Source organism: Ascaphus truei, chromosome 1 (assembly GCF_040206685.1).
Source record: "Ascaphus truei isolate aAscTru1 chromosome 1, aAscTru1.hap1, whole genome shotgun sequence".
NCBI classification, from domain to species: domain Eukaryota; kingdom Metazoa; phylum Chordata; class Amphibia; order Anura; family Ascaphidae; genus Ascaphus; species Ascaphus truei.
Genome location: NC_134483.1, coordinates 427,107,957 through 427,122,719, shown reverse-complemented (window position 1 = coordinate 427,122,719; position 14,763 = coordinate 427,107,957).

The following is a 14,763-nucleotide window of genomic DNA, read 5'->3' as shown; positions in this document are numbered from 1 at the left end:
TAATGACGTCATCTTAAAGGCAATTGAAGCAAAGCCATTCTGATTGGCTGTGCTTTCATTGCCTTTAAATGACGTCATCCTTTTTTTTTTGCTCGGCCAAATCACATGTTTTTCACGGCCCAATCAGGACCGTGTCAAACATTTGAGCAAAATGTGACGTCATAGGCCTATAAAAGCCTATGTCGCCTCATTTTGAAGCTAGTCGCCGAGGAGGGAACATCTCCCCTCCTAAGAAGAGAAGAAGGGCGTGGTGTAAGAAGACGGAAGAAGACGGAAGAAGACAGAAGAAGACAGAAGAAGGCGGAAGAAGACCCCAGAAGACCCCAAAAAAGAAAGAAGACACAGATGTGGATTTGTTATGGTTTTTTATTTTATGGTTTTCCTGTGGATTGGTTCCTGTGCTTCCGGGTCGCTTGGATTTCGGTGAGTGGACATCTAATGGTGAGTAAACAAAAGAAAAGTATATTATTTTTACTTTTACAGGTTTTTATGATTTTTGATTCATGTCTTTTATTTTTTCAGTCTAATTTAATGCCTGTGAATGTATCTATGTATATACATACATTCACGGACACTGAATGGGTGTATTGTATGTGAATATGTATGTAAATGCTTTGTATTTTATGCTCTATTATTGCCCCTGTATGTTATGTTTATCTATCTGTATGGATAGACATACAGGGATAATAATTGATTGTTTGGCTCATGTTTATGTTCTTTTCATGTATGGATAATGTATTTATCATCTTTATTTTGTCATTGTTGTGAATAATGTAATTTGTATTTAGGTAATGGCTTCTTTATGGTAGTTAGATTAGAATGATGGTGGTTACTTTAAATTAGAATTGTTTTGGCAATGGTTTGGCTTTAGCAATTGAATAGGGAATTGTATAATTGATTTGTATTGTATTTTAATTGTTTGAGGAAATTAATTAATTGATTGATGCTAATTGTATTGATGTTGGTTAGTTTCTAATTGATTTTCATGATGGCATTGGTGGTTAGGGGACATTGTTCATAGTGTATTTGATTGTTACATATATTTTGCATAGTGTTACATGATGCACAGATTAATTGCATCATGTACACACTCAATGCAATTGTGTGACATTTCTTATACATTTGTGGAGCTGCTGATTTGTTGGCTTATATTTGCAATAGATGCTGGATTTATTGTAACGTGCAATGTGGTGATTTTAAGATTAAAAATTCATGTTTTGATTTATGCATATTTTATGTGTTTCATAATGGGCAAATAATATATTATCCATATCTGGATAATAGTTATTTTGCACATTATTGTACTGTATGTGTTGGGGGGGGGGAGGATGTATTGGCCCCAAGGGTATGTGGGTAGGCCTCCCTTGTGGGTAGTGGGTGAGGGTGGTTAGGCCTCATGGGGTGGGGGGTTAGTGTGGGAGGGTATGTAGGCCTCCTGAGTGGTGGGTGAGGGTGGGTTAACCCCTTAATGACTGTAGCGGTTAATAACCGCTATGGTGATTAAGGGGTTAGGGGACATTACATTGGTTATTGTAATTGTTGTGCATGTTTTGCAGCACCGGAGGGGCATGGGCAGAATAAAGATGAGGATGAAGACGGCCTTCATCGTGGGCGCCTGTAAAACATAAGTGTTAAATATTTTGACTGTATTTATTGTAATTTATATGTATTTAAAATGGGCAAATGCATTATTATCCATATGTGGATAATAGTAATTTTGCCCATTACAGTACTGTATGTGTTAGGGGGCGGGGGGGATGTGTGTTGTTTATTGGGGGCCATTGTCCCAATAAACATGATAATGTGCCTTAACACCTTCATTGCTTTAGCTGCTATCCGCTAAGGTAATGAAGCTGCATTAATGTATTTTTATTAATAGTGTGCGGAAGCAGGGGGTCCACAGAGCTGAACCGCATTGATTTCTGCCTCAGAGACCTCCTGCTTCCCGAGTTACAGGCCCCGGTTTGGGGCATCGGTGCCAGTGCGGACGCCATCTTTATAGAGCACACGTCGCGTCTTGGACGCTATAAAGATGGCGGCGGCACTGGTACCCGATGCCCCATACCGGGGCCTGTAACTCGGGAAGCAGGGGATCTCTGAGGCAGAAATAATTGCGGTTCAGCTCAGGGGACCCCCTGCTCCCGCACACTATTATTAAACTACATTAAAGCAGCTTCATTACCATAGCGTATAGCCGCTACGGTAATGAATTATTGTTTATTGTTATGTGTGTTTTAATACTAGTGTAGATGTGCAGGGGGTCTCCTGAGCTGAACCGCATTGGTTTCAGGTCCGAGGACCCCCTACTTCAGGAGATATAGGCCCCTTTATGGGGTTCTGGTATCCCCTGCAGAATGTAAATAACCTGGTGACGTGACGCGGGAGCTTTAAACTGCAGGGGATACCGGCACCCCATAACGGGGCCTATATCTCCTAAGTAGGGGGTCCTCGGACCTGAAATCAGAGCGGTTCAGCTCCGGAGACCCCCTGATCATGTACACTATTATTAAAATGTGTTTATTAGTGTACGATCGCCTGTAACAGTCTTGCATGGAGATGGCAAATCTCCATGCAAATGTTACAAGCGGCTTTTTTTTCTATCAGCTAGCGTACATAAAGGTTCAAAACGCTAGCAGGGGGAAAAAAAAGTCAAACCGTACGCTGTGGCTGTTCTGAGCTATTTTGAGCAGGTACGTTAAAAAATGGCCTCAAGGCCTTAGTGCATCGCGTCCCCGGCTTCACTTTTTAACGAACCTGTTTTTTGGCCAAATCAGAACGCAAAGCCATTGAGCTTAGTGCATAGCCCCCATAATCTGTTGGTCTGGGGGTGGTAAGTGGTCGTTCACTGGTGCTTCACCCCACACGCATTCCAGAAACACTGGAGCAATTTACTCATGAATTGCGACCCCGATCGGTTAGGATCTCACTAGGGAAACCTACCCTAGAAAAAATGGTTAACAGAGCCTTAGCTACTGACCTAGCATCAATAGTGGCAAGCGCTACTGCCTCAGGGTTCCGGGTGGCAAAGTCCACCACCATGAGGATGTAGCGCTTCCTTGACCAGCTGGGAACCATGAGGGGTCCCACGAGGTCCATAGCTATCCACTGAAAATGTTCCCCTATTACCGGTAACGGGTTCAGGGTTGCCTTCACATGGTCACCCGCCTTACCTACTCACAGGCAGGCATCACAGGACCGGCAGAATTCTGGCGCTGCACTGGATGCCCCCGGCCAATAGTAACACTGCAACAGCCGGGCTCGCATCCGAGCGACCCCCTGATGCCCCGCTAGTGGAATGGATTAAGCTACCATCAACAACTGCTAACTATACTCCCATGATACCACTAGCTGTCTCTTCCCTGTCCATACCTCATCTAACCCTGTAGTCCCTTGCTCTCTATACAGGAGCCCGCGGTGCCACAAAAAGTAATCAGACCCATTGCTTGACGGAGACTCGGATGCCCGAAGTCTCATGTCCTCTGAGCTAGGGTCTGATCGCACTGCATCCCTAAACTGGGTACCTAACTCTGGCCACCCTCCGGTCATACCTTAGTCAGGGGGACAGGGAACAGGGTCAGGGAACAGTATGTCAGTGTCATAAAGTGACTGAGTCTGGCTTACCTGTCAGTCTCCGCAGGGACTGCTGGAACCGTAGGTCCCAAATGAAGTGGGACAGGGGCTGGTTCTGCTGCAATCCTTGCTAACTGGCTCCTGGTGATTGCTGCAAAGGCGCCAGCTCTGTGGTGAAAACGCAGGTTATATGCCCAAGGTCGTTACCAAGTAAGATCTCGGCATCCAACCAAGGCAAAACCCCCACCACCATCATGCCACGTCCAGCACCCCAGGCCAAAAAGACCCGTGCAACTTGGAGTGACTGCGGTCCTCTGTCTGAAATGGGTGCCCGGGAGCAAATCCTCTGGCCACACCATATCAGGCCGAACCAAAGTCACGGTGGCAACGGAGTCTAGCAAGCCATCCACCTGCTGGTCTCCGATGGTCACCCTCCGCAGATGCTTCTGTTGGATATCGTTGGGCTGCATCCTGACTGGAGCAACCTGATTGTCACGTGGACACGGTCCCCTGATCTCTGCTGCTAGTCCCGTGGTGGAAAGTGCAAATTCTCTGCTGGATATCCCTCTGTGGGCTGGTTCCACGGCTGTACTTGGCTCCTCTGTGTGTGCCAGCCACACAAGGGTGACCGGCCTCGCAGCTGGTGATAGTTGCCCCTGATGGGGTCCCTTGAACTGATCCCGGTCTGGACAGTCTGACCTGAGATGACCGACCTTATTGCAGGTAAAACACCTCCTCTCATGTTTAAACTCTGCATCCTTGAGTGTGTTGACGGCCGCTGCAGGTTTGTGGGTCCATTTTTGCAGCCTCCTCATAGGTCTGAGGTTTGTGGTCAAAGTCCCATGCCCTCATGTCCGTGGGGAGCTGCTGCAGCAACTGCTCCTGAAAGAAAAAGTCCAGTAGGGTATGGAATTTTGTTACCCCATTCCCTTCCACCCACTGAGTCAAGTGTAAGTCCATACGGCCATTATAGTCACTGAATGACTCCCCAGGGAGTATTCCCCCCGTCCAGAACTTGCCCCATGCTTCTGGGGTCAGGGCGTACTGGGTCAGCAGTTTGCACTTTATACACTGGCGACACACTTTATTTGAGCTCGGCTAGTCCCGCGAATTCGGGTATACTCGGGTGTATTCAGGTTTCTGATCGTTTTCTGCCAGAGTGCATTGCGTTATTTTCCGGCAGGGATTTAAGCTTTTTATTCCGGCTTGCTGAAAAACTGCAATGCCGTGAAAATACACATGGTGGCGCTTGCGAGCTGTTCTCTGTGAAGCCGTCCCCTATAATGAATTGTAATGCAGTATATATACTGTATATATATATATACATATATATATATATATATATACTGTATAACAACAACCCCTATAAGCCCCTATACAGTACTGTATATGCATATACATAAATGATACTACTGTATGGGCGGCGGGGGCGTGATGTGTTTGCAGCAGAGAGAGATCCGCTGCTCTCTCTCTGCGCAAACATCGGCACAATAAAAATTATTTTAAATACATTTTTATTGATAGTGTACATGTACAGGGGGTCTCCGGAGCTGAATCGCATTGGTTTCAGGTCTGGGGCCCCCCGGCCCCCCGAGATACAGCCCCCTTTAGGGGGTGCCAGTATCCCTCTGAGTTTAAAGGCCCCAATCACGTGACCGCAGCCTGTTAAACCAAGCAGAGGGATACCGCACCCCCTAAAGGGGCCTGTATCTCGGGGGGCAGGAGGTCCCCAGACCTGAAACCTGTGCGCTTCTGCTCTGGAGACCCTCTGCACATGTAAAGTATCAATAAAACACATACAATATACAGTATAAATAAACACTCGTTCTTTACCTTAGCGGCTATGCGCTATGGTAAAGAAGTATCATTTCTGTATTTTAATAATATTGTACAGTGAGCAGGGTTTCCCTGAGCCAGAAATTAATGCTCAGGGACCCCCCCTGCTCCTGCTCAATATTATTAAAAATACAGAAATGCTGCGTCATTACCATAGCGGATAGCCGCTAAAGCAATGAAGGGGTTAACCCACCGTGCCCGCTTTATTGTGTGTAGTGGGGATGGGTGAGGGGGGTATTTGGCCCTTGGTGTGAGTTTAGGACTTGCGGGGGGGTGCACTTAACCCCTTCACGACCGTAGCAGTTAATACCGCTACGGTCATGAAGGGGTTAAGCCCTCCCGCTACACCCCCCCCCGCAAGCCCTAAACAACCATCGTTGGGGCTAATACCCCATTCACCCACCCTCCCGCTACCCACAATAAAATAATACACACACACAGCAGCCGCCAAAAAATAAATAAATCTAAATAAATAAATGACAATAAATACATTTGAAATACAGTTTTATTGATATTGTAGATGTGCAGGGGGTCTCCGGAGCTGAATCGCGTTGGTTTTAGGTCTGGGGACCCCCTGCCCCCCGAGATACAGCCCCCTTTAGGGGGTGCCGGTATCCCTCTGCTTGGTTTAAAGGGCCCGATCACGTGATCGTGGCCTGTAAACCAAGCAGAGCAGAGGGATACTGGCACCCCCTAAAGGGGCCTGCATCTCAGGGGGCAGGGGGTCCCCAGACCTGAAACCTGTGCGCTTCAGCTTCGGAGACCCTCTGCACATATACACTATCAATAAAAATGTATTTTAAATGTATTTATTTATATTCATTTATTTATTTATTTATTTAGATTTATTTATTAATTGTCCTAATTAAAAAGTCCTAAACTCACACCAAGGGCCAAACACCCCCATCACCCCCCAATAAAAAAAATTCACGCACAGCAGCCCCACAATTAATAAATAAATCTAAATAAATAAATAAATACATGAAGAGAAATAAATATATACTGTACAGTATATACTGTATATATACTGGATATATATATACAGTATATATATAATAACAATCCCTATACATATACAGTATATACTGTGTATATATATACTGTAGAAAAGAGTGAAAAAACAGGCGCTACTTTGTGAATGGAATAAATGAGAAAAGTGGTGCAAATAGGGTTAATAGTCCAACCCCTTGCTCAAACCTCACTGGTGGGACCTGTGTCACGGGTTCCAAAGGTTAAGTATTGCTCAAAACATCCAGGGGGAGCATGTGGGGAGATAAGAGAACAATATATACATATAAGTGCAGACGTCAAGTGATGTATGGATATAGATGCAATGTCTTGGCTCTTATGGTTAATCTACTCACAGGAGCAAGGTGATAATCTGAGCAGTTGGCAAATTGGGTTGCCACCCTTGAAGATGTCTATGGGCTGTACCCCCCTAGCGATTCTCCTTCGGCAGTGTATGTATAGAGAGAGGGAGAAGACTACATAGTGCGATCAATATGATATTTTATATGGAAAAAACATAATAAAAATGCGCACTTACAAATTTCACAAAAGTTAAATGCATGTATCACAATATGTGAATGGAGGATCTCCCGAAACAGCTCACCGCCTCCTACAGGTCAGTCTGCTGGCTTCCACCGCTCTGCGTCCTGGACCGGAGCTTCCCTCTGCGCGCCCGTCTGCAAAATGTGACGTCACTGCATTCAGAGCTGGTTCTACGGATCGTCTCCAAGACCAAAATTGGTCCACTGGTAAACTCTACGCGTTTCGCCTCAGCTACCAAACTGTTTCTCGGCTTCGTCAGGAGTATGATCTGTGTTTGCGGGACTCTCCGGAACTGACGTCTCCTCCGCTCGCGTGTCCTTTGCCAACTGCTCAGATTATCACCTTGCTCCTGTGAGTAGATTAACCATAAGAGCCAAGACATTGCATCTATATCTATATATACTGTATACATATATATACACATATATATACACATATATATATATATATATATATATATATATATATATATATATATATATATATATATATATATACTGTATATATATATATATATATATATATATATATATGAAAAAATCATCACAGTTGGCACACTGTAAACATAGATAAGATGCTGATGCTTGCCCCATATGCACATGTAAAAATAGAATTTACCAGATTGGAGTCCGGAAAAAACGAGACAGCACACAGTCTTAGTAGTTCCAATGCAGATGTAATCAAAGTAACATGGCACCACCTCCAACGTTTCGGTACACTCAACATGACCTTCCTCAGGGACGTGCAATAAGTGAATGCTAATCCACCACCCTATATACCCAAACAAATCAAAATTAAATCAAACTCACCCGTGTAGGAGCAACATTGCCCGCGAAAACCGCGCTGCTGTGACACGCATACATCCGCTGGAACGCATCGCCATCTTGGATTTACACAAACCTCCCTTTAAACTACGGTGGCCTCAATGGTCTGACCAGGCACAATCGCACATGCGCGGACTCGTCCCATCTCTCTGGATCGTGACCCGCAATAAGCTGCTGAAACGCATCACCATATTGCTTCTCAGCACAATACATAGTTAGCCCAACTACGGTGGCCCGAGTAGTGCATATTCTATCTATAATGGCGGTTCGCGCATGCGCGAATGTGCCCAAGCAGCTCAATGCGCAGAATATATATATATAGCGAAGGCATTGTATTACTCAAGAGCTAACCCAATTATGTGCATAACAGCACCCATATGAGGACATGCCCTTACAGATCTGTTTGAAGATCTATGGTTACAAATGCCAGAACTTCATAAAGCAAGGCACCTGGCCGATGGAGCCATGTGGGGGGGGCTATAAAATGTGATCGTATTAAAGCAATTTTACATGTGTTTGAATCAATGCTTGATCTTATTTACAGAGGGACCTGCTCCAGTATAAGGACGCAAAACGCACACAGCAACCATACAAAAACCAATATGTTAAACAACAAACATGTGATATGATGTGTGCATCACTGTAAGATATATTGTTATCCATGTCCCACTATAATAAATACTATAGCTACAATGACTAAAAATAGTCTAAAATCGAAACCAAGATACCATGTTTGCTCACATTTAATCTCTTATAAAATAGAGTGACCAATGGGCTTTTATTATATATGCCCAATGAGACAGCAAGTAATCTATATATATGTCTATCCAGAAACACCATTCATACTGTGATCCTTTACCTGTGTCCTAAAGCCAGCATTATAGCCGGCCATATTTACACGACATATCACGTATTTGGAAGTCACATATATACCATGTAGTATCTATGATCTCGAAGCAGGACATAAAACCAATTTGATGCACACACCCACACCCTAAAGTGCACAAGTGAAAATAACAATACATGGGCACATATGGAAATAACACATGAGGACATAATGCAGAAATATTATGAAATAAACATTGACACAACAGGACGACACATAATTCCAGAACAAGAAATAATTCCACAGCAAAACGAAGTGTCATAGTCCTGACTTCATTCATAGGAAACATCCCAATGAAAAATCTTCGTTTAGGCCAAAAGGGGCCACAGTTTTTAATTCAAAGATGTGCCTCGCCTCGCTTCGCTTTGCAATAGCAATCTGTTTCTATCACCCCCTCGTGTGAGCACTTTGACCTGTGAGATAGGCATGCATCTAAATGTTGCCAATCACAGGTCAAAGTGCTCACACGAGGGGGTGATAGAAACAGATTGCTATTGCAAAGCGAAGCGAGGCACATCTTTGAATTAAAAACTGTGGCCCCTTTTGGCCTAAACGAAGATTTTTCATTGGGATGTTTCCTATGAATGAAGTCAGGACTATGACACTTCGTTTTGCTGTGGAATTATTTCTTGTTCTGGAATTATGTGTCGTCCTGTTGTGTCAATGTTTATTTCATAATATTTCTGCATTATGTCCTCATGTGTTATTTCCATATGTGCCCATGTATTGTTATTTTCACTTGTGCACTTTAGGGTGTGGGTGTGTGCATCAAATTGGTTTTATGTCCTGCTTCGAGATCATAGATACTACATGGTATATATGTGACTTCCAAATACGTGATATGTCGTGTAAATATGGCCGGCTATAATGCTGGCTTTAGGACACAGGTAAAGGATCACAGTATGAATGGTGTTTCTGGATAGACATATATATAGATTACTTGCTGTCTCATTGGGCATATATAATAAAAGCCCATTGGTCACTCTATTTTATAAGAGATTAAATGTGAGCAAACATGGTATCTTGGTTTCGATTTTAGACTATTTTTAGTCATTGTAGCTATAGTATTTATTATAGTGGGACATGGATAACAATATATCTTACAGTGATGCACACATCATATCACATGTTTGTTGTTTAACATATTGGTTTTTGTATGGTTGCTGTGTGCGTTTTGCGTCCTTATACTGGAGCAGGTCCCTCTGTAAATAAGATCAAGCATTGATTCAAACACATGTAAAATTGCTTTAATACGATCACATTTTATAGCCCCCCCCACATGGCTCCATCGGCCAGGTGCCTTGCTTTATGAAGTTCTGGCATTTGTAACCATAGATCTTCAAACAGATCTGTAAGGGCATGTCCTCATATGGGTGCTGTTATGCACATAATTGGGTTAGCTCTTGAGTAATACAATGCCTTCGCTATATATATATATTCTGCGCATTGAGCTGCTTGGGCACATTCGCGCATGCGCGAACCGCCATTATAGATAGAATATGCACTACTCGGGCCACCGTAGTTGGGCTAACTATGTATTGTGCTGAGAAGCAATATGGTGATGCGTTTCAGCAGCTTATTGCGGGTCACGATCCAGAGAGATGGGACGAGTCCGCGCATGTGCGATTGTGCCTGGTCAGACCATTGAGGCCACCGTAGTTTAAAGGGAGGTTTGTGTAAATCCAAGATGGCGATGCGTTCCAGCGGATGTATGCGTGTCACAGCAGCGCGGTTTTCGCGGGCAATGTTGCTCCTACACGGGTGAGTTTGATTTAATTTTGATTTGTTTGGGTATATAGGGTGGTGGATTAGCATTCACTTATTGCACGTCCCTGAGGAAGGTCATGTTGAGTGTACCGAAACGTTGGAGGTGGTGCCATGTTACTTTGATTACATCTGCATTGGAACTACTAAGACTGTGTGCTGTCTCGTTTTTTCCGGACTCCAATCTGGTAAATTCTATTTTTATATATATATATATATATATATACAGTATACAGTATAAAGTATATACACACAGATGATGAACCAATATACAAATACATGTAGAATGGTTATCAAAATCATACTGTCCTACAAATAACGCTTCTCTATACAGACAATAATAATAATAATCCATTTAATAATCCTAACTGATTTTACAATATAAAACATAACATTCCAATCCACACAGTACATTGCATTTACATTGTATACTGTAAATGATGCATAGCATAAAATCTATGCACCATATACATTCTGCAAATGAATGTTAACAATATAATTGCAAGCTACTCTACCAGTAAATACAAACACTTCCAAACAAGTCAACTATTTTAACCAATCAAGTAAACAAAAATCAATATATACTGTAAGTACCAACCAGAAAACACAATTTAAAACCAAAGCTAACCCTTACAATACCAAGGATTACATCTATCTAATTGTAAAAAACCTTATACAGTACATTATACACAGCATTGTTTAAAGCCCCCTCCCCCCTAATGTTTCTGTTAAACAGATTACACTGAAGGGAGAGAGATATAAAGGCCTAAAGCCCCTTCCCCCCTAATGTTTCTGTTAAACAGATTACACTGAAGGGAGAGAGATATAAAGGCCTAAAGCCTTACCAGTAAATCTCCCTCCCTGCATTGATGTCGTGCAGTGTATGTAAATGTGGGGAGGGGGGGGGGACCCAATGTGCATACTGTGAGGTCTAACCACCCTCACCCCCTACCCACATACAACTGTACTGTTACCCCCCCCCCCATCCTGGCCATGGCCCCTCCGCTTCTGCAAAACAGACACAAAAATGAAAACATACAAAGTAATGTCCCCTAACCCCTTAATCACCATAGCGGTTATTAACCGCTACAGTCATGAAGGGGTTAACCCACCCTCACCCACCATTTTTATTGATAGTGTAGATGTGCAGGGGGTCTCCGGAGCTGAATCGCGTTGGTTTTAGGTCTGGGGACCCCCTGCTCCCCGAGATACAGGCCCGAGATACAGGCCCCAGACCTGAAACCTGTGCGCTTCTGCTCTGGAGACCCTCTGCACATCTACACTATCAATAAAAATGTATTTTAAATGTATTTATTTATATTCATTTATTTATTTATTTATTTAGATGTATTTATTAATTGTGCTGCTGCTGCAAGTCCTAAACTCACACCAAGGGCCAAACACCCCCCTCACCCCCAATAAAAAAAATTCACGCACAGCAGCTCCACAATTAATAAATAAATCTAAATAAATAAATAAATACATGAAGAGAAATAAATATATACGTACTGTAAGTGCCCGCTTTATTGTGTGTAGCGGGGTGGGTGACGGGTTTATAAATGTGAGTTTATAAATAAAATAAAGAATATTATTTCTAGGGGCCCTAGAACAGAAGTACCCACGCCAATTTCGCGCTCATTGCTCTTTTTTTACAATGTTGCTGGTCTTGCGGCTTTGCAGTCTGCAAGCAAAAAGCAGTTTGTAGTACTGAGTGTGAGATAAATTATTTATCAGTGTTGATCAAAGAGAGTTGATCAGAAGGATTCCCCTTATACTGTATACAGCACTCTATTGTCATTCATACAGTACAGTATAGTAAAGGGTAGACAACAAATGGTCTTGCAATATATTACTACAAATCTGTCAGGTTGACCAGAATCACTAAGGATTTCGGAAAATAATACAATTTTATTAATTCTATGTAGAATTAATAAAATTGTATTATTTTCCGATATCCGCAGTGATTCTGGTCAACCTGACAGATTTGTAGTAATACAGTATACTGCAAGACCATTTGTTGTCTACCCTTTACTATACTGTATGAATGACAATAGAGTGCTGTATACTTTATAAGGGGAATCCTTCTGATCAACTCTCTTTGATCAACACTGATAAATATCATATTTACTGTATACCCCTTTAGCACCTGTCGTTCCATCCTACAGTATGCAACCATTTACAATGGTGATTGCGGTCGTATTCACGTACTTTATGTGAGATAAATTAACCAGTTCTTTTATTGCTGAAGTCTCCACAAAAAACTTTTATTTACAAATACAGTACAATTACAATACAATGGTGAAACATTTCAAGTTAACAGCAATTCAAAACCTCAACACACAATAATACATACTGTACAGTACTGTATGATTATTTATTTATAATACAGTATACAGCTCTGTACTGTATATGCAGTATACAGTATACTGTACTATATTTGGGCCTTGTCTTTGGGGGTTTATTCATGCAATTATTAGGGTGACCTGCCGTTGGAAATACTGACACAGTACAGTCCCAGCTAGTATTTCAGCCACCCCACCCCCTCCCTTAGAGTTTTTAATCCCTCCCTGGCCAAGCATCAATCGTCTGGCTAATCCAATCCAAGTCATTGTTTTGTTAATCTGGCCCTGGGCTGGCTGCGGTAACAAGATTCATACAGTACAGTATAGTAAAGGGTAGACAACAAATGGTCTTGCAGTATATTACTACAAATCTGTCAGGTTGACCAGAATCACTGCGGATATCGGAAAATAATACAATTTTATTAATTCTATGTAGAATGAATAAAATTGTATTATTTTCCGATATCCGCAGTGATTCTGGTCAACCTGACAGATTTGTAGTAATACAGTATACTGCAAGACCATTTGTTTTCTACCCTTTACTATACTGTATGAATGACAATAGAGTGCTGTATACTTTATAAGGGGAATCCTTCTGATCAACTCTCTTTGATCAACACTGATAAATATCATATTTACTGTATACCCCTTTAGCACCTGTCGTTCCATCCTACAGTATGCACCCATTTACAATGGTGATTGCGGCCGTATTCACGTACTTTATGTGAGATAAATTAACCAGTTCTTTTATTGCTGAAGTCGCCACAAAAAACTTTAATTTACAAATACAGTACAATTACAATACAATGGTGAAACATTTCAAGTTAACAGCAATTCAAAACCTCAACACACAATAATACATACTGTACAGTACTGTATGATTATTTATTTATAATACAGTATACAGCTCTGTACTGTATATGCAGTATACAGTATACTGTACTATATTTGGGCCTTGTCTTTGGGGGTTTATTCATGCAATTATTAGGGTGACCTGCCGTTGGAAATACTGACACAGTACAGTCCCAGCTAGTATTTCAGCCACCCCACCCCCTCCCTTAGAGTTTTTAATCCCTCCCTGGCCAAGCATCAATCGTCTGGCTAATCCAATCCAAGCCATTGTCTTGTTAATCTGGCCCTGGGCTGGCTACGGTAACAAGATTCAGCAGGAGGCCAGCCAGCGTATGATCCCACCATCCCCCTCCCTTAGTGGGAGGCCTGCCTGCTTTGGAAAAATCCCCTCTCGAATTGGAAATGTAAATCTGATGTGCATCCGTTTGCTTACAGTAACTGTTCTGTTCAGAACAGCCACTGCTTCTAAATTACTGAAAATATACAGGATAAATATACAGTAATGTGAAATAATCCGTTCTGTGGGTCTGAGAGGGTTGAAAGTCACCAGGTCCTCATACAGTACAGTACATTCTCGAATACCTTTAGAATAAAAATACAGTATATATAAATATACAGTATAAATATTGCACAGTATAATGTTAAATAACCCATCCTTTTCTTTTTCCCTTCATACTGTAACAGTATCCTCATTGTGTCTGAGGTACAGTAGTTCATTGAGAGAGGAGAGGTTTTGTGTACATCATTACTGCTGTTTATATACTGTACATTTGACTGCACAAGCAGATTTGACGGAACACAAGGCCCCCCCTCCCCCTTGGGCACCCTTTTTCCTGGAACGACAAGAAAACAAAAACTTTGTTCAGTTACTGTACTGTACTGTATGTGCGTACTGTATTATGGTAGAACTACTGTACAGTAGGTGGCTGGTGCAGCTTTCGCTGGAAAGAAAAAAATGGTGATGTCACTTAAAGGGAATGAAAGCACAGCCAATCAGAATGGCTTTGCTTCAATTGCCTTTAAGATGACGTCATGAAAAGGCACATGGCCGTGCACACATGGTATGGTAGCCAATCAGAGCGTGGGAACATTATCCCTACTCTGATTGGCTCTGGTATACCATGTGTCAGGGGCTTGG